Source organism: Symphalangus syndactylus, chromosome 10 (assembly GCF_028878055.3).
Source record: "Symphalangus syndactylus isolate Jambi chromosome 10, NHGRI_mSymSyn1-v2.1_pri, whole genome shotgun sequence".
Taxonomy (NCBI): Eukaryota; Metazoa; Chordata; class Mammalia; order Primates; family Hylobatidae; genus Symphalangus; species Symphalangus syndactylus.
The window spans coordinates 126,919,644-126,944,444 of NC_072432.2; the positions used below are offsets into that span (position 1 = coordinate 126,919,644).

Sequence of the window (24,801 nt, forward strand, 5' to 3'; positions counted from 1 at the left end):
TTATAAAAATTGACCATATATTAAACCACAAAGCAAGGCTCAGCAAATTTCAATGATTTAATATTCTAGAGACCACATTCTCTGATCACAGTTTTATTTAATTTATAGCAAAAATCCAATCCATATATTTATTAATTTTTTTTATTTTTGAGGTAAAACTAACATACCATAAAATTCACCATTTTAACCAGGCTAAAGTGTATAGTTTAATAATTACAATACATTCACAGTTGCACAGCCTTCATCAATATCTAATTACAGAACATTTTCATTACTTCCACCAAAGAGACTCTGTATCAGTTAACAATTATTCTCCACTCCTCCCTAACCCCAGTCCCTGGAAGCCACTAGTCTACTTTCTGTCTCCATAGGTTTTTTTATTCTGGACATTCACATGAATGTAATTATGCCATGTGTGGCCTTTTGTGCCTGGCTTCTATCTCTTAGCATAATGTTTTCAAGGTTGATCCAGGTACTAGCATGTGTCAGTAATTTGTTCTTTTGTTGCAGAATAATATTCCGTTGTATAACTATGCCATGTTTTATTTATCCATTCATCAGTTGATGAACTTTTGGGTTGTTTCTACTTTTTAGTAATTACAAATAATGCTGCTATGAACAGTTATACATTAAGTTTTAATGTGAACATATGTTTTCATTTCTTTTAGGCAAATACCTAAGAGCAGAATTGCTGGGTCACATGAAAATTCTATGTTTAACTTTTTGAGAAGCCACCACATTTTTTTTTTAAGTGACTGCACCATTTTACATTCCCACCAGTAATGTATGTAGGTTCCAATTTCTCCACATCCTTGTCAATATTATTTTACATTAAAAATATAATCATCCTAGTGGGTATGAAGTAATATTTGCTATGTCATTGTGATTTTGATTTGAATTTTTCTAATGTCTGATGATGGGAATCATTTTTTTCATGTGCTTATTGATTGTTAGTATATTTTCATTGTTTTATTTTTTATTTTTATTTTATTTTTTGAGACGGAGTCTTGCTTTGTTGCCCAGGCTGTAGTGCAGTGGCATGATCTCGGCTCACTGCAACCTCTGCTGCCGGGTTCAAGAGATTCTCTTGCTTCAGCCTCCCAAGTAGCTGGGATTGCAGGCACATGCCACCACGCCTGGCTAATTTTTGTGTTTTTAGTAGAGATGGGGTTTCAGCATCTTGGCCAGGTTGGCCTTGAACTCCTGACCTCGTGATCCACCCATCTCAGCCTCCCAAAGTGCTGGGATTACAGGCGTGAGCCACCACTCCCAGTTCATCATTAGTATATTTTCCTTGGAGAAATATCTATTCAGGATCTTTGTCCATTTTTTAATTGGGTTGTCTTTTCACTGTTAAGTTGTAAGAGTTCTTTAAGATTCTGGATGCTATACTCTTAACAGATGTATGATTTGCAAATATTTTTCCCATACTATGGGTTGCCTTTTCATTCTTTTGGTGGCGTCCTTTGGTACATAAAAGTGTTTACTTTTAATAAAGTCCAATTCATTTTTTTCTTTTGTTGCTTATGCTTTTTGTTTCATATCTAAGAATCCATTGCCAAATCTGTATGAAGATTTATACTTGTTTTGGAGATTTATAAGAGTTTTATAGTTTTAGCTCTTAATATTTAGGTCTTTGATCCATTTTGAGCCAATTTTTGTATACGGTATGAAGTAAGGGTCTAATTTCATTCTTTTGTTGTGGATATTCACTCATCCTAGTAGCATTTGTTGAGAAGATTTTTCTTTTTTTAATTTTAATTTATTATTATTATTATTATTATACTTTAAGTTTTAGGGTACATGTGCACAATGTGCAGGTTTGTTACATATGTATCCATGTGCCATGTTGGTGTGCTGCACTCATTAACTAGTCATTTAGCATTAGGTATATCACCTAATTCTTTCCCCTTTCAATGGTCTTAGTACTCTTGTTGATGTCAGTTGACCATATACGTATGGATTTAATTTCTATATTTTTGAGAAACACTCTTCTAAACAACTTATATGTCATTTCATTCTTCTGTTGTGGATATTCACTTGTCCTAGTAGCATTTGTTGAGAAGACTTTTCTTTCCCCTTTCAATGGTCTTAGTACTCTTGTTAATGTCAGTTGACCATATACGTATGGACTTAATTTCTATATTTTTGAGAAACACTTTTCTAAACAACTTATGTCATAGAAAAATTTTGATGAAAACTCAAAATACTTAAATCTGAAAAATAATGAAAATATAACATAATAGTACTGTGAGAATTCTGCTGCCAGTAATGACAAACTATGTTGTTTCATCTAACCCTCCTGCCAAGAACTAGAAAAGTCAGAAAAAATTAAAATTAATCAGTCTGAAAATCGTGGAGAGCCATTGAGACATTAAGGACTTGTAAACCCTAGATCCTAGATCGGAGGAAAGCCCTGAGAGAGGAATCACACATGATATGAAGGCTCCCCTCAAAGGATTTGCCACATCAAAAGCAATGGCTGAAAGGTTGACAACTGAAAAGTAGGAGAGATAAAAGAAAGAAAATACAGAAAAGACATAAGAGGTATATGGGGCAAGGTGAAAACTTCTAACATACGTGTAAAGTCCCAGAAAAAGAAAGAAATCAGTCAGAAGCAATCTTTGAAGAGAGAACAGCCAAAAATTTCTCAAAAATTAAAGACATCAAGCAACAAATACAAGCAGGATAAATGCAAAGAAAATCACAGGTAGTCATACACACACCACACGGAAACTGCTGAAAACAAAAGACAAGATCATAAAACAGAGAAAAATGATATATTATCTTGGAAAAAACAGCAGTAAGGCTGAAATCATTATTAGATATAAAGTGGAACATTTCATGATAATAATGGAAGCATTCCACTAGAAATGTATAAGAATTCTAAACTTGTATCAGTAATAATATATACAGTAAGATGAATTAAGCAAAAGTTGATAGAACTAAAAGAATAAATAAATTTATCACTATAGGAGACAGTAGATTTTAATACACTTCTCTCAATAACTGATTAACTAAGTAGAAAAACAAAATGTCATAAAGCTGTGAAATTCAACAGATTATTATTACACTGGCTTAATTTACATTGTAGAACACTGCACAACAATATTTTTTCTATTTTCAATTTTTTCAGTTATGCACAAGCTGCAAAACTTAAGCTAGACATCAACAGCAAAATTTAAGTGAAAAAGTCTCAAATATTTTCAAATTATAAAGTAAACATCTAAGTAATTCCTGGATCAAACAAGAATCACAATAAAAATGAGAAAATATTCTGAGTTGACAGAGGATGAATATGTAAGAGATAAAAATGTGTGAGGTATAGCTAAAATTCTGTTTAAGGGAGGTACATAGATTACATGTATGTATGTATGTATGTGTGTGCATGTATATATAGAAAAGCTAAAAACAAATGATGTATGTCTTTATGTAAAGAAGTTAGAAAAAACAATAAATTAAGCCTATAGAAAGTAAAATAAAGATAAGGGCGGCCGGGCGCGGTGGCTCACGCTTGTAATCCCAGCACTTTGGGAGGCCGAGGCGGGCGGATCACGAGGTCAGGAGATCGAGACCATGGTGAAACCCCGTCTCTACTAAAAATACAAAAAATTAGCCGGGCGTGGTGGCAGGTGCCTGTAGTCCCAGCTACTCGGAGAGGCTGAGGCAGGAGAATGGCGTGAACCCGGGAGGCGGAGCTTGCAGTGAGCTGAGATTCCGCCACTGCACTCCAGCCTGGGTGACAGAGCGAGACTCCGTCTCAAAAAAAAAAAAAAAAAAAAAAAAAAAAAAAAGATAAGGGCAGGAATTAATAAAATTAGCCAAATCATACAAAAGAGTGTACCATCAGAATCAAATGAATAAATTGCTTCCTTGAAAATATCAATAAATCAATATAATTCTGGGAAGACCAATTAAGGATAAAAAGAAACAAATAGAAAACTGATAATGTCAAGAATGAAAAAAAAGGACATTGCTATATATTTGAGAGTCATTAAAAATAATATGAAGATATGAGGTTATAAATAAATATTTTAAAATAAGTAGTTAATATTTCGAAAAATACAACTTGTCAAAACTGACAAGACACAAGAATTAAGTATGAATTTTTATGATTATAAACAAACTTAAGTCTACTATTATTCACGAGGAAAACTCTTGGCCTAGATTGTTGTATCTGTGATTTCTACCAAATAGATACTTAAAAAGCCCAACATAACACAAATTTGCCTTTTTTACGGGTTATTAAGCTAATGTGCCTCACCTCCAAGTTCATTCTTTTTTTTTTTTTTTTTTTTTTTTTTTTGAGGCAGAGTCTCACTCTGTCACCCAGGCTGGAGTGCAGTGGCGCAGTCTCGGCTCACTGCAAGCTCCGCCTCCCAGGTTCACGCCATTCTCCTGCCTCAGCCTCTCCGAGTAGCTGGGACTACAGGCGCCCGCCACCACGCCTGGCTAGTTTTTTTTTTTTTTGTATTTTTAGTAGAGACGGGGTTTCACCGTGGTCTCGATCTCCTGACCTCGTGATCCGCCCGCCTCGGCCTCCCAAAGTGCTGGGATTACAAGCGTGAGCCACCGCGCCCGGCCCAAGTTCATTCTTTTATGCTTTACTTTCTGATGCTGGGGCTGGGACTTTGCAATTCCCAGGTGTTTTTTGTTGACTGGCTTCCTGTTGGGTTCTGCAGAAAAGGAGCATCAGAGGGAGACTGGGACAAAAGAAGTGGGAGATGGATGATATTCTATATTACTAAATACAAAAATTATATGCTAATTAAAAAACAGATTATAAAACCAAAAGAAAAAGAGAATAATGATCAGCTGAGAGCTCAAAGAAGATGAAGACCGTCTTCAAATTTTGTAATTCATTTAGGGAGAGCTGCCAAGGAGAAGTGATAAGGGCAGAAGCCAGATTACAGTGTATTTACAAGTGAGTAGGAAGGAAGAATGGAGACCTATGGCCTGAGCTTGTCGCTGTTTCTGGGCCCAGATTGTATGAGACAATAGCTTTCAGGTCTTTAGCAGCTGTACTTTGGCATGGCTGGGATAGGCATGGACGGACAGCCAGGACTCCAATATGTAAATATTATGAGGCTTAAGTATAGATTAGATATTCATTCAGGGCATTAGCTAGCTTTGGCTCCATACACCATAATTGGTATTGGAGGGCTAAAATATTTGGCTGGATTGATTCACCATAGTTCCTATAATGCCAAACCTCAAAGCCCAACAAAGTTATCCTTGGTGGTCTGGACCCCCTGAGAATTTTCCATTCCAATCTGGTTTTCTTATTGATACAGAGATTTAGTCTCATACCATAGAATGCGTTTATGCTCCTAAAGGAGCCTAACTCTATTTTAATAATTAATAGTGAATAGGATCTAGTTATAAGATTAGATTGCCCAGTCCATTAAAACAGATTTTAAGACCAAACTCCTGGCTCTAGTGGCTTGTGTTTGGGATCTGAGATTTGGCAGGCAGGAAAGTTTAGGTCCTTGAAGCAGTTTCCTGGAACTTTCAACTGAAATATATTCATGGCAGTTCTCCTTGGTGTCCCCTCTCTAGAGCTGGAGGATTTTGGTTTTACAGAACAGCTACAGCAGTGTTCTGTATGAGTTGCAAAGAAGGTCATGGCAGGGAGCCTGTTAATGAGATAACCTCAAAAATGTAGTCAAGGAAAACTTCCCCTCCTGGGGTTAGTATTAAAAATTTTATAAGGAATGTCCACATGTGCATAAAAATGAAGGTGTTTGGTTCTATTTATAAGGTTTTTTTTTTTGAATAAAATTCAAGTAACTTATGAGACCATGGAACTTCCCTTGGTCCTCAGGGAACAACCAAAAGGGACAGAGAAGCACAAAGCAATTTACACACACCTCTTGAGGAATAACTCAGGCAGACATCATCTAATAAGATGCCCACCTGCTTCTCCAAGAGCTCCCCCAGATACCACTAGATTACTTGATTCTCTCAGGGTTACTTAGTTTCCTCTTTTCTGAAAAACTGGAGCTTCATTAGCCTGTTTTTCTTGTCCTCAGAGGTTCTCCTTCTCAATAACAAATTGTCCCACACTCCAGGGTAAGGACACTGGATATAGAGAAAAAAATTAAAGCAAGACACTTGCTAATCTAATACCAGTCTACATTGAATTGGACTTGTTGATACATGGTCACAGGAGTGCATATGCACAGGAAATGTCAGCTGAAAAGAGAAAAGAATCCACCCTGAAGTGACTCAATCACATTTCTCCTGTTCTCTCTGATTTTTGTTCATGGTAGGAAGTATGCATGTCTTGTGTTAAAGAGGTTATCAATTGTTTTGAATAACCCAGGGATGTTTTTCATTTATTGAGCCTGTCTTCAAGGTAAATCATTCCCTACAGAACACACATAAATAAAAATGTTTTTAGATTGTTTGTATTCAGATACCTCATCCTTCATATGAAGAGTCCATGTCCCATAGCTTTGGATGACTGTATGATATTGGGCCATATGGAAGGTTGTTAGAGTAATGACTTCCAGTAAGTCATACCTTCCAATATCCAAGCACTTATGTATTCCTCTCCCACCTTGACTGTGGCCTTGGTCACTGACTAGCTTTGGTTAATGGGACATCACAAATGTGGCCCAAATAGGGACTTGTTAAGCATTCCCCTACTGGGGCTTCCGTCTTGGAATGTTGCCCTGAGCTGTTGCCATGTCAACACCTAGAATGAAAGGTCACAAGAGGGAAACTGTACCATCCCCATTATCTCAGCTGAGCCTGACTGTTAGCTATCTTGCCAGCTGAATGCAGCAACATGCATAGTCCCTAGAGAAAACGCCAGAAGAACAACCCTGTAAACTTACAGGATCATGAAAATTAAGTCACTTTTTAAAAAGCAAGTGTTGGGATGATTGTTGCACAACGATAGATAACTAAAACAAGCCAGGATCTTATATTTTGTGTATTGTATTTTTTTGCACATGTTTGAGGATAATTGTGATATTCCACAACTAATTACTATCTGTAGAACTGTAAATATCCCTGTGCATATACAGTAAGATATGACTATACAGAAATGGGACTGCTTTCCATAAGGCCTACCCAGAATCTATCTGTTCTATGTTCGGGAGTCTATGTGCATGTGTTGTAGAATTACAGGTGGTGAGAGATTAGAGACCAGGTGGAAGAAAATGCATAATTGGGAAACTAGAGGAGACGTGGTGTGTGTATGTGTGTGCATGTGTGTACATATGCACATATGGGTTGAGAGACAAAGATCAGGGACATGATCAGGGAAAGCTAGTTAAATGGAAATTGTTCTCGGTGGGTGGTGATGTACTAAATAGCACAGATGGTGAAACATGTTAACTTCCAAGTTCAAGACCTAATCATTAAAACAATCTACATGTGGTGCCTACGCGTTGGCTCATAATTAAGATTCAGATTAATAAAAACATGGGCGTTCCAGGGAATTCATTCCTAGGGTTCGTCGTATTTTTTCTTTATATTGCTTGAAATTCTTTGCAAATTAAATATGTAATGCTGAAGCCACAGAGAAAAAAGGGATATTAAAAAAGCAAATAATCTTCTTTTGATACCAACTTGCCTATGGAACGTCTTATGATATTCTGTATTGCTTTTTTAACTACACAGAACATCAAAAAATATGCTTCCCAATGAGTAGGAGAAGACTGTATGGTAAAGGATATTCACAATTAGAATTATGTTTGGCAAGTAGTGCTTAGCCTTATTTAATACATTCTAACTTGTGTGAGCGCTAAGGAGTTCTCCAAGCTGAGGTTCTACGGCCGTGATTCTGGCATTAAGGGGAAGTCTATAGGGTCTATAGGTTACTCCTGTTGTCCAAATAACTTCTTTCTGGGTATGCATGTAATGCCCACTCGCAATGAAACAAAATTAATCCTCTTCTGATAAACACTTTCCCCAGATCTGCAAAACACTGAGGAAACTATGTATAAATATACATCAGATTACTTTTGATTTATAGTAAGCAATTAAAATGTACACATATATACACTACCACACATATTAAAAGATATCAACAGCTTGGCATGGCGGTACATGCCTGTAGTCCTAGCTACTCAGCAGGCTGAGGCAGGAGGATTGCTTGAGCCCAGGAATTCAAGGCTGTGGTAAGCTATTACCACGCCTGTGAATAGCCACTGTGCTCCAATCTGGGCAACATAGCAAGACTCCATCACCCTATCTGTGAAAAAATAGTTTTGAAAAAGATACCACCACTGTGTCTGTGCACCCATTTAGGATCTAAACTTCTTTACTGTTCTGGCATAAATATCCACATTCTGGTTAAATAGGAAAAATCAGAAGCAGTATTAATCAAATCCTTCTCACTGCTCCTCTAATTGTCTTGCTGTTATAACAGGGATGATTTCTTAGGAAGAAATCACTTGATGTGAAGCAAAATACCATTTGCTGAATGCCCCATTTCAGAGTCATCAGGTTAGACAGCTTTCTTCCTCCCCAGAAAGTGATGGAAACACAAATAGAATGAAAACAGGTGTGGCTGTTTGGTGCATTGTTGTGTCAGATGTTCCTTGGGGTTTAATGATCCCTAGCATTGCAGGGAAGGAGTATAGAAGAGAACTTAATGGCTTTATTTTTAACTAATTAGCTGAAGGACTCTTCTTTGTGCTCACAAATAATTTTTAAATTACAGTATTACCTCTTCCCCCTTCTTGTCACTTGACACTCTCTCACCTGCATCCTGGGACTCCACCGCCCACAACACATTCTCTGTGAAAATTAAGAAATCAGTAAACCAGTAGTGTCAATGGTGAGATCATTTACAGAGAGTCTCCCTCCCTCCCTCCCTCCTTCCTTCCTTCCTTCCTTCCTTCTTTCCTTCTTTCGACAGAGTCTCACTGTGTTGCCCAGTCTGGAGTGCAGTAGTGCGATCTCAGCTCACTGTAGCCTCTGTCTCCCAGGTTCAAGTGATTCTCCTGCCTCAGCCTCCCAAATGGCTTGGATTACAGGTGCCCACCACAATGCCTGGCTAATTATGTATTTTTAGTAGCGACTTGGTTTCACCACGTGAGTCAGGCTGGTCTCGAACTCCTGACATAAGGTGATCCATCCTCCTCGGCCTCCCAAAGTGCTGGGATTACAGGCGTGAACCACTGTGCCTGGCCGGAGAGTTCTCAATGAGATTAGGTTAAACGACTATACTTTTATTTTAAGGCAGTGTTTCTTAAAGTGTGGTCTGGAGACCGGTGCTTTAGCAGAGGGTAAATGGCACCCTAGGGGCAATGTAACTTGTTTGCACTTGCTCTCTCAAGGCTGTGCTGGTATTTTCCTGAGAAATAAATAAATAAACACATAGCCCAAACAAAAGTGTTTTTTTTTTTTTGGAGACGGAGTCTCGCTCTGTCACCCAGGCTGGAGTGCAGTGGCGCAGTCTCGGCTCACTGCAAGCTCCGCCTCCCGGGTTCACGCCATTCTCCTGTCTCAGCCTCTCCGAGTAGCTGGGACTACAGGCGCCCGCCACCACGCCCGGCTAATTTTTTTGTATTTTTAGTAGAGACGGGGTTTCACCGTGGTCTCGATCTCCTGACCTTGTGATCCGCCCGCCTCGGCCTCCCAAAGTGCTGGGATTACAAGCGTGAGCCACCGCGCCCGGCAAACAAAAGTGTTTCTACATCCTTAGAGAAACAAATCTGAAGATGATGAATCAAATTCTTGTATATTAGCATCTTTGTAGCAGCTCCAGGTATGCGCTGCCTTCTTTTTCTCACTCTCACTCTTCCGGAGACCAGCAGCTTCACAATTACTTATTAAAGTTACTTGTGAAAATGAAGATTCCTGATACCCACTGGGAAAAAAATTCTGATTAATAGGTCCCTAGGTTCATAATATTGTTATGAAGTCATCCTTGCATCTTGGACTATATACTGCTAGAGTTTTATCTGTGAGAAAAATCCATTTCTGCAAAGTTTAAACCACTGTTCAATAACTTGTGGGCTACATCATCTCTAATGTTTATGGTGGGTTAAATAGAAGACCCTTCCTGTTGAATCATTCTTCCCAAAACAAAACCCTTCTTGTCTATGTTCTTGCCTTGGTAAGTTCAGTATCACAAACAAATTGAATCTTTGCAAACTGAAGTTGTTCACAGGTTCAGAATCATCAATACGATCATCAGTGAATACTTTATGGTGGAGGTGGCATAGATAGGCTATCAAGTAGCATATGTATCAGTTATAGGATTACTGTGGAAGTTGGGTTTTGGAGGAATAATTCACGTTAGTTAATAAAAGTTGAGGTGGAGACTACTTACTGGTTGTTCCCAACGATCTGTTTTTCTTTTTTCCCTTATCCTAGTTTCATGCAAGACCCCATCAGCTTCAACAGGGGTGGCACCAGGTTCAAAAGCCTGAAGAAGAGACCCAGAGCCAACAAATTAGGCATAGCGTTTTACCTGGGGGAACTTACATACAAGGACACTCCAGTGGCAGCAGGCTGGACAGGAGAACTTCAGCTGCTTGTAAAAAGCATGCAGTTTATATAGCATTTTCACCTAGCACCTGCCTCCACGTAACCTCCATGTGGCAACTCCCATTTTTTAAGTTATTGCTGTCAGGTGCATCTGTGATACAACTAGACCCCCAGTTTTCAGCTGGGCATATGGCCTTATAAAATAAAGTTTGTGGCCTAGCGCAGTGGCTTATGCCTGTAACCTGAGCACTTTGGGAGGGCGAGGTGGGTGGATCACTTGAGGTCAAGAGTTCGAGACTAGCTTGGCCAACAGGGTGAAACCTTGTCTCTACTAAAAATACAAAAATTAGCTGGGTGTGGTGGCATGTGCCTGTAATCCTAGCTACTCAGGAGGCTGAGGTAGGAGAATTGCTTGAATCCAGGAGGCGGAGGTTGCAGTGAGCCAAGATTGTGTCATTGCACTCCAGCGTGGGCAACAGAGTGAGACTCCATCTCAAAAAAAAAAAACAAAAAAAAAACAAGAAAATAATTGTATTTCTTAGCCTTATTTACAACTAGGGGCTATGATGTTACTAAGTTCTGAACAATGGAATGTAAATGGAAGAGGTGTATATGATTTAAGGGACGTGTTCGTAGGATTTGTTCTTTTACTTGTTCATCCTCATCTTACAGGCTGGAATGCAGAGGTAATGACTGGAGCTTGAGCTGCCCTCTGGGATCATGATATAAAAAAGCAAATTTGACAATACAAAACAATATAGAGAGCAATAGAAAATTTAAAAGTAAAACAAAACACAAAACAACAAAATAACTATAATCCATATGTTTATTATACAAAAGCAGATATTGTATCCATAAAACAATAAGATAGCTTTATCAAAAGCAAGAATAATAAAAACCAACAACAGAAGCCAACAACAACAAATAAACAAAAGGCAACATGACATAACCAGGCAGAACTCCCAGAATGCAAAAATATACAGCAGAAATGAGAAAAAGATCAGGTGAAAAGTCAGAAGCTAAAGTTGAAGAAATCTCCCAGAAAGTGTGAAATGACAAAAAGGTATAAAACTGGAGGGGAGACTCAATTTAAAAGCCCTGACTCCTAATTTGAGAATTTTAGAATGAAATAAAAGAGACAATGGGAGGAGACATCAAGGAAATAATTTAATAAAACTTTTCAGAATGGAAAAGCATGCATTTTTTTGGTTTTGTTATTAAGTAATTTCAACTTTTATTTTAGATTCAGAAGATACATGTGCAGGTTTAATACCTGGGTATATTGTATGAATCTGAGGTTTGAGGTATGATTGATCCCTTCATCCAGGTACTGAGCATAGTACCCAAGAGTTAGTTTTTCAACCCTTGCTCCCTCTCTCCTTCCCCACTCTAGGAGGTCCAGTGTCTATTGCTGCCATCTTTATGTCCATGAATACCCACTGTTTAGCTCCCACTTATAAGTGGGAACATGTGGTATTTGGTTTTCTGTTTCTGCATTAATTCACTTAGGATGATGGCCTCCAGCTTCATCCATGTTGTTGCAAAGAATATGATATTGTTCTTTTTTATGGTTGTGTAGTGTTCCATATATATATATATATGGACACTATATATGTATATATATAATATATATATATCTCACATTTTCTTTATTCAGTCCACTGTTGATGGGCACCTGGGTCGTTTCCATGTCTTTTCTATTGTGAATAGCTCTGCAATGAACAGACAAGTGCATGTGTCCTTTTGGTAGAACAATTTATTGTCCCTTGAGTATATACCCAGTAATGGGATTGCTGGGTTGAATGGTAGTTCAACTCTTAGTTCTTCGAGAAATCTCAAAACTGCTTTCCACGGTGGCTGAACTAATCTACCTGCCCACCAACAGTGCATAAGTGTTCCCTTTCCTCCACAGCCTCACCAGCATCTGTTGCTTTTTGACTTTTTAATAATAGCTATTCTGACTCGCATGAGATGGTATCTTATGGTTTTGTTTTGCATTTCTCTGATGCTTAGTGATGTGGAGCATTTTTTCATATGTTTTTTGGCTACTTGTGTGTCTTCTTTTGAGAAGTGTTCATGTTTTTTGCTCATTTATTGATGGGATTATTTGTTCAATTTATTGATGGGGTTGTTTGTTCAATTGTTTTATGTCTTTATAGATTCTGGATATTAGACTTTTGTCAGACGCACAGTTCGTAAATATTTTCTCCCATTCTGTAGGTTGTCTGTTGATAATTTCTTTTGTTGTGCAGAAGCTCTTTAGTTTAACTAGGTCCCACTTGACAATTTTTGTTTTAATTGCAATTAAAAGCATGCGTTTTCATATATTAAGGGCTCATTAAGCATTCATTATAATTAATGTAAAAGACTTGCACCCAGACATTCATTGTAGCTTGAAGTTTTGTTTTTTTTTTAAGTTTTTTTTTTTTTTTTTTTTTTTATACTTTAGGTTTTAGAGTACATGTGCACAATGTGCAGGTTTGTTACATATGTATCCATGTGCCATGTTGATTTCCTGCACCCATTAACTCGTCATTTAGCATTAGGTATATCTCCTAATGCTGTCCCTCCCCCCTCCCCCAACCCCACAACAGTCCCCGGAGTGTGATGTTCCCCTTCCTCTGTCCATGAATTCTCATTGTTCAATTCCCACCTATGAGTGAGAACATGCGGTGTTTGGTTTTTTGTCCTTGCGATAGTTTACTGAGAATGATGTTTTCCAGTTTCATCCATGTCCCTACAAAGGACACGAACTCATCATTTTTTATGGCTGCATAGTATTCCATGGTGTATATGTGCCACATTTTCTTAATCCAGTCTATCGTTGTTGGACATTTGGGTTGGTTCCAACTCTTTGCTATTGTGAATAGTGCCGCAATAAACATACGTGTGCATGTGTCTTTATAGCAGCATGATTTATAGTCCTTTGGGTATATACCCAGTAATGGGATGGCTGGGTCAAATGGTATTTTTAGTTCTAGATCCCTGAGGAATCGCCACACTGACTTCCACAATGGTTGAACTAGTTTACAGTCCCACCAACTGTGTAAAAGTGTTCCTATTTCTCCACATCCTCTCCAGCACCTGTTGTTTCCTGATTTTTTAATGATGGCCATTCTAACTGGTGTGAGATGGTATCTCACTGTGGTTTTGATTTGCATTTCTCTGATGGCCAGTGATGAGGAGCATTTCTTCATGTGTTTTTTGGCTGCATAAATGTCTTCTTTTGAGAAGTGTCTGTTCATGTCCTTTGCCCACTTTTTGATGGGGTTGTTTGTTTTTTTCTTGTAAATTTGTTTGAGTTCATTGTAGATTCTGGATATTAGCCCTTTGTCAGATGAGTAGGTTGCAAAAATTTTCTCCCATTCTGTAGGTTGCCTGTTCACTCTGATGGTAGTTTCTTTTGCTGTGCAGAAGCTCTTTAGTTTAATTAGATCCCATTTGTCAATTTTGGCTTTTGTTGCCATTGCTTTTGGTGTTTTAGACATGAAGTCCTTGCCCACGCCTCTGTCCTGAATGGTATTGCCTAGGTTTTCTTGTAGGATTTTAATGGTTTTAGGTCTAACATGTAAGTCTTTAATCCATCTTGAATTAATTTTTGTATAAGGTGTAAGGAAGGGATCCAGTTTCAGCTTTCTACATATGGCTAGCCAGTTTTCCCAGCACCATTTATTAAATAGGGAATCCTTTCCCCATTTCTTGTTTTTGTCAGGTTTGTCAAAGATCAGATAGTTGTAGATATGCGGCATCATTTCTGAGGGCTCTGTTCTGTTCCATTGATCTATGTCTCTGTTGTGGTACCAGTACCATGCTGTTTTGGTTACTGTAGCCTTGTAGTATAGTTTGAAGTCAGGTAGCGTGATGCCTCCAGCTTAGCTTGAAGTTTCTGAAAGTTACATTGAGAGGTGAAAAATCAGGTCACATTTACAAAATAAGGAAACGTATTGGCCCTATGCTCCTCCAGGGCAGCCCAGGATGGTAAAAACACAATAAATCAATGTCTTCAAAATTCTGAGAACTGCAAGAAAATGTGAATCTATAAGAGCCAATTCTTCAAGATTGATCCTAAATGAATACTGTGCCTAAATTTAAAATGGAACCAAGTGGCCTTTTGCTGACTAGGGGTCACACACATACTCTGAGTCCCCTGAAAACCAGAAACTTTTTATGTTTAGGACTTTCAGAGCTCAGCTGTACCAACCAACCAGGGCTCAGCTATATTGACCAATCAGACCTAAACAAGTTTGAATTCTTCATTTGCATAAATGGACCTGATTAGGAACCTGGGTGGGAACTTTTGCTATAAAACCTGAGTCTTCCCTTTGTTCTCTGGAACTCACTTTGGTTTTACACAAAGAATGTGTAGAACTCCTGTTTGCAAACTGTTTACTGGAATAAAATCTCTTTCCTCCAAATTTCTTTTCAGGGAACTTTTGTTTACAGGATGAACGGTTTCCAAAAGAAAATTCCAAACTCTGGAGAAGAGGAATAGAAACAGGTTGATGGAGGAAAGGGCCATAAGCCAAAGAATGTAGGTGCTTTCTCAAAGCATTCTCAAAATTAGCAAGGAAATGAATTCTCCCTGGATCATCTAGAAGGAAATTAGCTTTGCAGATATATTTTAGAGGCTGATCTCAAGAACTGTCCAATAAATGTAGGTTTTAAGCCACTATGTCTGTGGTAATTTGTTTCAGCCACAAGAGAAAATACACTGGCCAAATACATTAATAGCGCAGGCAAAGGAAAGACATTTTACATATTCATGCCCCCAAAACTTTACCTCCCTTTCCCAATGTAGGGAATTTACTATGATGGTGTTTTAATAAATAAGGATCAGGCATGAGAAAGAGTATGAGGTTCAGGAAAGAAGAGACCCAAAGGACAGGGGGATGAGGGGAAGTCCTATGATTGGGGATGTTCTGGGTAGATAACTGTGTAGACTGTGAGAAAGCAACTGCTCCAGGCTGGAGCAGCCCCAGGCATGGGCACAAAAGACTGGCTGACTGCTTATCACTCATTTTACTGTCTTGGGTGATGGTTAAGAGCTCAGCTTCAAGAACCCTGAATACTTGGTTTTCCATCCCAGTTTCATTACTTACTAAACAGGCAGATACATTTAACTCACTTTTATTTTTATTTTTGCAAAGTGGAAATAATGATAGTGCTACCATATAGGGTTGTCTTGAGGGTGAAATTAGTATGTGCAGCATGCTTAAAACAGAAAAATTTATGGATAGGCACATGTAATATTGACCAAATATTCCTCTCCTTGAGACAGTTACAAACAGTATTATATTATATACAAGTTTCAGCTGTCAAAAATGTTCACCATCATAATTATATAACCATTAAGTATCGATTTAATCAACTTGTAGCTTAAGTATTTTGGATAGCTGGGAGAGGGATCTGAAGTGGTGCGTAGTGGGGGGATGAGTTGGGTGGATAGAAAATCAAATGATAGGGTATCAAATTGTAAAATCAAGACATAGCAGTATAAGCATATTGTTTAGAAATAGAAGAGTTAATATTGATTATCTCTAGGGATTATAACCTCGCACTGGGGCAAAGTAAAGCAGGGAACTATTGATTTCCATTATAAGCCTCATGGCACTATTTGACTTTTTCAAGTTTGTTCCTGTATTCTTTAATAAAATTTTAAATATTGAATAATGAAGTTAATGTAGGTGATAGAACACATTTAGCAAGGTGGAGTAAGCCACATAAGCTTCATTACGAAGAGTGTGAAAACTGGCATTCTTGACTCTTGTCCAAACATATGAGCAAAAATTAACTTTAGAGTTTTGGAAATTGCAAACAACCAGCAACCTTTAGGTCTTATTTCTAATGATGCTTCAAAATCAGTGGTGCCCAACCTGGGTTGCAGATAAAAATGGCCCAGGCTATAACTTGTGGCCACCTGGGAGACTTTTAGACCTTCCAGTGACCCAGCTTCACCCCAGACCAATTAAATCAGAAACTCTGGGGCTAGGCTCCAGAGTACTAAACATCAGTACTGAAAGGTTTCCAGGTGATTACATTATGTGGCCAAGATTGAGAATAACTCTATGAAAACATTTTGGGCAGCGCTTGGTCAGATTTCCTTTTACTTACTGGCTTTTTAGTAAGCAACACTCCACATTTATCAGCTTAGTAGGAACAGACATGGAACTGGTAGTAGTTTGCAAAAATAAAGTGTGTGTCACACACCTCCTAAACACTGAAAAATATGTGTTTCCTAAATATTATAATTTGGATTAGAATCATGATTGATCACTTTGGTTAATTTTGTCAAACCATTAATAGCTTTACACTAGTTTTTGAGTTATTGAATGCATGAGTCAGACTCCTAAGCCTTAGAGATTTAAACACTGATTGATATGGCTTAAACACACTGATCTGTGTGAATGCAGAATTTCCTAATGAACTAATGAATAATAACTAAATCACACCAGGAAGACCCAGTATTAATTACCACATAATTCATATGGCAGTTTATAACTCAGATACAAAATCCAATAATTATAGGACAATTGCTATGTAATTGACTCTATATAGTAATTACAGTGTAATTTTGTCAGTAGTTCACATCACATAACCATAAAGAGAACTGCTATTACTTTGCACCCTGGAGTTGAAAATAACTAGCTAGATTATTCTAGCATCAGTTTAGGGAGGAATCAATATGTGATCTTCCCTCTAGATTAGGATCTAGAAATAATGTAAGCTTTTGCTTCTAATCTGCTCAGTATTTGGGACTGTACTAATTGATATGAGAGATACTTAATATGTAATGCAGTTGGTGCAGGAAGAATTTAAGCATTCTACCTGCTATTCTGAAATAGCCAACATTTAAGTTAAATCATATATAACTAAGCAGATGAAAGCAGATATTCATGAGGAGGAATGTACTTTGATTACAAACAAATTAGAACGTAGTAGAAAATGCTGCTTTTCCTGTGGAAATATAGCTTAAATAGTTTTATGCTAGTTGAACTTGAGTTGGTCAATGACACACTTGAGTTAGCAAGTGTGTAAACTATCATTTGCTTAACTCCCCTCAGAAAAGTTTTTTGTTTGTTTTGTTTTTGTTTTCATTTTTAAAATATATATTAGCTCCATTAGTAGCACGCTATACTGGAGAGGTAAGAACACTCCACTGGAGAGGAGGAAAACGACTGGAATTACCATGAAATAGGTTAAGACCTTATATCATCCTCTGGCCAGCACAGGGGTTTACAGTCTAAGACCAAATCTAAAGAAGGACAAAAGTTTCTTCCCATGTTCAAGTAGAGTTGGGATTGATACTGGGACAATGAGATGAGGGTGAATTTCCTATGGTTCCTTACAGAGAGAATGCATGGTGCCAATAGCTTAGCAGAGTCATTTCATGGATTTCATGAACTTGGCAAAGAATTGGTGACAAGACACTGAGGTATTTACCAGCCCTCCACAACTCACAAAAGTGATTATTCTCGGACTATCAGCTCCCTGAAGAAGAGATAAATCCCAAGCAGGATGGGATCCAGGAAATATCCAGGAAAGCTTGTCTTTTCAATAGAGTCATAGAGGTCCTCGGGCAGAGAACAGCCCCTTCTGATACTCTAGACTGAGATTCTAGATATCCTGGACTTGAAACGTTGTATTCTCATTGTTTATAGTGGTGAAAGTGACAGCCACAATACTATTTGGAATGTTATAAAAGTGAAGCTCAATTAAATAATGAAACTCAGTCTATTGACTCTGAAAGTTTTTCTACCAGGTAAAGATGGTCAACTTCCCTGGTAGCTAAGCTGCTGAACATTTATAATTGGAAACCATAGAAACGATCATTTTTTAAAAATAGAGATAGGGTCTCGAACTCCTGGGATCAAGCAATCCACCAGCCTCGGCCTCCCAAAGTGCTGGGATTGTAGGTGTGAGCCACACTGCCCAGTCAGAATCAACTTTTAATGACTCCAAAAAATAGGATGCCAACTCTCTGATTCCTGTCTACCCAAACACACTGAGGTAATTGCTAGCTAATCGATAAAGCAACGAAACTACAAACAGGATGCAAACCCCACTGAGGCAAGGCTTTGTAAATGGCATGAGTGGTCCCATGAATGTATTGTAGCCTTCCTGTAGCCTGCAGTGACCACCACATCAGGTAAAAAGGAAAGAACACCAAAACTTGGCCTTTAATGCCCTCTACAAAGCGTCTTCAATATTAGCTGGAGTCTTTCCTTCCACTGTGCACTTTTGTGTATCCTACACTTAGTCATCAAGGATACTCATCTTTTGTTAAACATTCCCTGTAATTTCCTGCTACCAGATTCTTTCTTCCTCTTATCTGAAATGACCTATCCATCAACATGTCTCCTGTCCAGACCTCACTCATTATTTAAGCGCTCCATTTTCTTAGTCAAGAGACTCCTTTTGCTTCTTGGAAACTCTACTCTTGTACTACATATATTTTTATATGCATTTTCTCTATTGGCTTATAAATTCCTGGAGGCAAGTGCCATGATTTACACATTTTTAGATTATTTTCAAGTAGTTATTATTGAATTTCACAATACAATAAAAACTAGAATGAATATACCTGTTGATACTTCCTTTGTAAAATTTAAGCATTTGTAGGCTATATTAATTATTAGACCCCAGGATTACTGATCTATGGAGTAAGCATTTTTAGTGCGGGTTTTTGAACCCTCTCCTTCCCTGAAAATGTTTCTTTTATCCTAATATGATTATTAACAACTTGCTTTTTGAAGGACACCGAAGATTTGATGTAGGAATTCAGGTGATCTCTCTGATAGTAACGGAAAACCTGATTCTGCTATAAGACATAGATGACACTCTTTGAAGAAGTTAAAGCTTAACTCCTCTAAGACTTTAAGTCACATCAGATTTGAAAAAGGAAACAGTGGGGAAGAGCTCCTGTGTGCTGTTGGAAGAGCCCCAGATGGGTGTTCAGAGAATGAGGGGCTGCCTCTTTCCCTCAATAACTGGGCTATATGAGTTGGGTTATGCCAGAGAACACCTGAAAAATGAGTGGTTTAGGTTATATGAGCTTGAAGACACCATGAGTCTTAAGAAATCATGCCAGGAGTACATTTCTTGGAGAAAAAATACTGTAATGAAAGTAAAACAGCAGGCTGGGATAAAAATCTTGAACTATTGGAAAAGGTAATTATGAAGAAATAATAATTTTTCTCCCAAAGCTTGGCCTTAGGAAAATTACGGCTAATGTATTTATTTATTTATTTTTTTGAGACAAGGTCTCACTCTGTTGCCCAGGCTGGATTGCAGTGGTGTCATCACAGCTCACTGCAGCCTCAAACTCCTGGGCTCAAGTGATCCTCTCGCCTCAGCCTCCAGAGTAACTGGGACCACAGGTACATGCCATGACACCCAGCTAACTTAAAAACAAAAATTTATTTATTTTTGGTAGGGATAGAGTCTCACTATGCTGTCCAGGCTGGTCTCTGACTCTTGGGCTCGGGCAATCCTCCTGCCTTGGCTCAGCCTCTCAAAGTGCTGGGATTATAGGCATGAGCCACTGTGCCCGGGCAGCTAATTTAATTTTAATTCCCTCTCTTTCGTCCCCCCCTCAGTTATTTATCCTAGTTTCAATTCCAAGGGCATTGCTTTCAGATTTCTGGACTGATTACAATGAAGGTATTTTAAAAAGCAGTTTAAGGTATTGCTCTTCCTTTAGAACTCTTCATAGAAGGCACAAGAATCCTGGCAAGTTTTCAATGCGTAAAGAGATTCTAGTGTTGGGATTTGTAGGAATTCTCCCAGGTGATGAAGCCCTCAGAAGTTTTCCTACTTCCCCCACTCAAATCTCCGGAGAGAGTTGAACAATTAGGAGAAATCATTGATTCTCATTATTAGACAGAGATGTCTATGATTAAGATTTCAATCATACTGACACCTGAACTTGGCTCTTGGTTAAAAAACAATGGTGATTTTCTTTTTTGAGGCTTGGCTATCAGCAATTACAAAGGTTTTCCCTGGCAGGCTTTTGGGAGAAGCTGCTCTCCCCACACCAGACTCGGGGCACAACCAGTGTATTCCAATCTCTGCAGGGAGCTGCACTCAAGCCCTCAGGCCCCATTGGCAGGTCATGCTCTTCCCTATTTGCATTCCTGGCGCTGGCACCTTCGTTCCTGAGGTTTCCCAGGCTGGATTGTAGTGTTGTCATCACGGCTCACTGCAGCTTCAAACTCCTGGGCTCAAGTGATCCTCTCACCTTAGCCTTCAGAATCGCTGGGACTGCAGGTGCATGCCACAACACCAAGCTAACTTAAAAACAAAATTTGAGGCCTTAGGCAGGGGGCTTCTTCAGGCTCCTCTGCTGAGGCCTCCCTATGTGGGGAGGAAGGGGAAGTCTTGAAGACCCAGTCCATGTCCACTCCTAGCCCTCCCTCTTTGCCCTCCTCCCCCCACCTCAGAGTCCATGGAGCTGTTTGGGGCTCCCTCAACAGTGAGACACCCCCGCAGTCTGTGTCCACTGTTGGTGTGCTGTTCTCTGGGGGAAGATGGAATAACGGGAGTTGGTACAGGTTTCTCAGGTTTTAGCCTCTTACAAGTGATTGCAGTAAGTGATTGAAGGTTTAATCCTTTCATTTTTGGCTTGTTGCTTTAATCGGCTCCTCTAACACCTGGAGGCTCAGCTCTCTCTCCCTGCTCAGCTGAGCTCCTGCCAGCACCTCTGCTTTCCAAACAACGGAAATATTTGAACTCAGGTCAGTTTCCCAGAGCATGTGGAATGAAAATGTTTCAATAATCAATACACGACAGGGCCTAGCAACCGGCCGAGGACGACAGGAACTCAACTGCCTTTCAGTCCAGTCACTTACATCTGAGCACGAAGCTCCCTGTCTGTCACAAAGGTTCTGCACTGCACATTCCATGACCATGAAGACTTACTGCATGAGCATCAACTTTCCCCACAGCCTAATGCAATACCCAGCATGTAATTAGATGTTAATATATATTAATTTAAAAGCAATCATGATGTGTCAAGTAATTACTGAATATGTTGCACAAACATTTTTATCAGGTTGTTACTCTTTCTGTCTCATGGGGGCAATTAACAAAATAAATCCACAATAATATTCATATAAGATGAATTAGAATATAATTATTTGGAAAGTTTAGATTATTAAGGAGAATAATTCAAAGCAATATATTCTTAGAAACACACATAGGCTAGCAGTTATCTGGGAATATATATGTTACTAGAGATTTTAAGAATGTTGAGGTCCCCATATTGACCCAGTTATCCTTTCTGAGCTAAATACACATTCACTTTTGCTTCCTAGTTCTGGGTGTTGAGGTTGCAATTGACTTTCTCTTCTCTTGACCAAGATTTACTTGAAATAAACCTAGAGGTGGTTTCCAAAACCATAATATGATTTTGTGAGGGATTGCAGTATGGGGATGAAATACATATGTTTTACAAAGTATAAATCTTTTGGGCAGAATGAAATTCAGATTTTTGTTTGTGGATTCAGGGAAATTGTAGCAGGCTGGGTTGGTGCTTATTGGCTTCTGAAAACATTTGATTTAACCGGATGAAGAAAATGCACACAATATCTATTTGTCTATCTAACAGAAAAGTAGAAGGTCATTGATTTAGGGTACTGCTCCAAAGAGAGAGGCCACTCTGGCAAGTGTACTTCAAGACCATTTGTAAATATGCTAAACAATAAGACAAAATTTCAAAGTATCATGATTACATGTTCTAGAGACATTTAGAACATCATCATTTTTCTAAGGAATGTCCCTACATACAAAATAAAGTCACTTTATACAAAATGAAATGACTTCTCCTCAAACTGCCTAGTAAAAGTAGCCAACAATAGTGTAGGTGACACCCCCAAATAATCCATGTACAGTGTGGCACTTTATTTTAGATGCTCAACTGATTTATTTTCCTAATCATGTTTTTTTAATCAGTTATTTAATGAGGTTGTTCTTAAGACATTTAGAACACCGATTTGTGAGGATAAATTCCATTTGTCAGGGCAAACACATGAGGCATAGCTTTGATTTTTGGTAAAATCTGTGAGTCCACATCTTTCTCATCAATCTTGCGCTGTCTGTATTCTCGTATTTCTCTTTTTCTGTGTCGAAGATCCCACCTTCCTGGTGTCTGGGCTTCCGTAGCTGCTTCTTCCTGAAGTAAGCATCAGTAAGATGTTTTGAGATTTTTACATTGCTGATATCAATTTTGGTTGAGATGGCAATGACAAGTTTCCGGTGTGTTCTTCATAGAGGAACTCGACTGAGGACCAGAGGTCCAGTCACAAGTAACAAGCCACTAACCAGCTGCTTCAGGAAAACCACCCTCTTGCCCCTGTGGCATCCAGTGAGGATGATCAGAATGGTCCAGGGGGTGATGCTGGCTCACAGTTTTCTCACGTGCTGATTGAAGGGTTTTGTGCAGTGGCTTGACAGCTTTCCAGGCACATCTTCAGCAGAATAATATCTGGGCATTTTGTGAAGTTTAACCACCTGGTACCACCGTTCTTGTCACCACCAACTGGTTTTGTAATAGTCTCAAGAACCTTCTCCTTCTTTTTCTTTTCAACCTTGGATTTAGTGGCTGAGTACTTCCTCTTGTACATGGCCTTTCTGGAATACATAGCAGATCGAGAATACCTGCCAATTCCTCTGACAGGGACAGGATTGCAGCTGCAATGGGGCTTCCCCTTCTTGGGCATCTTAGCCTTGAGGTTACCCTTTTTCACCTTGCCACCAGCGTCAGCCTTCTTGGCTTCAGGTTTCTTCTCTTTAGTGTCGGCTTCTCAGCTTTTTCACCTGCCATCTTGCAAGATGGGAAAGAACCCTAATCATGTTTTATATCATTTGATGCCTGATAAAAATTCAGTACATTTTCCTAGTGTTCAAGTTTCATTTAATAATCATTTCATTAAAAAACCCAATATTTATAGTATGCAAAGTAGTCTTAAAAAAGGATTGTCAGATTTTGAAGGAAAAGAACCACTGAAATACAGCCCCAAATGTCATTCACAGCTGCTGAAACTAAATTATATAATCTTCTGGGGGAGTAATTTGGCATTATGAATGAAAAATTATATAATGTATATTTTTCAATACTGCAATTCCCATTCTAGAAATTTACCATAAAGAAATAATGTTGTATGCACAAAGATATGTATACCAAGAATATTTAACACAGTCTGGTTTATACTACCGAAGAAATGGAGCCAAATGAAATGTTCAGCAACAGTCTTGGTAGCATAAATGAGCAGTCCTCAAAAGCGATGATGCAGATCTATGTATTTTTAGAACATATTGCTAAGTGGAAAGTAGTTCCAAAACAAAATGTATGGTATAAAACAATTTTCTAAGTTAAAAAATGGTTTATTCACCTGTAGTAAAAAGCTGGCAGGCTGTGAATTAATTTTCAGTTGTGGTCATGTTTAGATGGTGGAATTATGCGTGATTGTTTTACTCATCTATGTCTTCTATTGTTTTCCCATAAGGAACATAAATTCCTTATTTACTCCAGGTATTATTCCTATTAGGAGTTAGGAAATAATTTCACCAATATTTTTTAGACAATAGAGTCTTATGATTATGTAAAACATGCCACATTAAAAAAATTTTATTTAACGGACATTTCTATAGCACTTACTATGTTCCAGACAGTGTTTCTCTCTCATTTTTCCTGTCCATTCTCCCTTTCCTTCTTCCTTTCTCTTTTCCCTCTCTTCCTTAATTTATTCCCCTCCCTTTCCTCCTTTATATCATTTTTATTGTGGTAAAATGTAGCATTTTTGGTATATAGGTCTATGAATTTTGTTAAATACACATGATAGTATAGCATCACTACAGTCAATACACAGAACAGTTTCATCCCTCCACCCTCCTAATTCCTTTAAATCCCTTTGTAGTGAACACCTGTTATCCTAGCCCTGGGAAACCACTGATCTCTTTTCTCTTCTTGTTTTACTTTTTCCAGAATGTTATATAATTGCAATTATATAGTATGTAACCTTCAGAGTCTAGCTTCTTTTACTTAGCATAATGCACTTGAAATTTATTCATGTTAAGTATATCAAGAGCTTGTTCCTTTTTATTTCTGAATAGTATTCAATTATATGGATATAGCACAGTTTGTTTCTCCATTCATCAGCTGAAGGACATTTGGGTTATGTTCAGTGTTTTGTAATAATGCATAAAGTAGCTTGAATATTTGCATATGGGTTCTTATGTGAAAATTGTTTTCATTTCCCCTTGGGTAAATACTAGGAGTGAAATTGCTGGATCATATTGTTAGTATGTCTTTAACTTTATAAGAAACTGCCAAAGTGTTTTCTGAAGGGGCTG

At 38.4% G+C, this 24,801-nt stretch overlaps 1 pseudogene; it reads right to left on the reverse strand.

Moving 5' to 3' along the window:
• Nucleotides 1-22,429: 22,429 nt before the first annotated feature.
• LOC129491493 (large ribosomal subunit protein eL6-like) lies at nt 22,430-23,272 on the reverse strand (annotated as a pseudogene).
• Nucleotides 23,273-24,801: the final 1,529 nt, after the last annotated feature.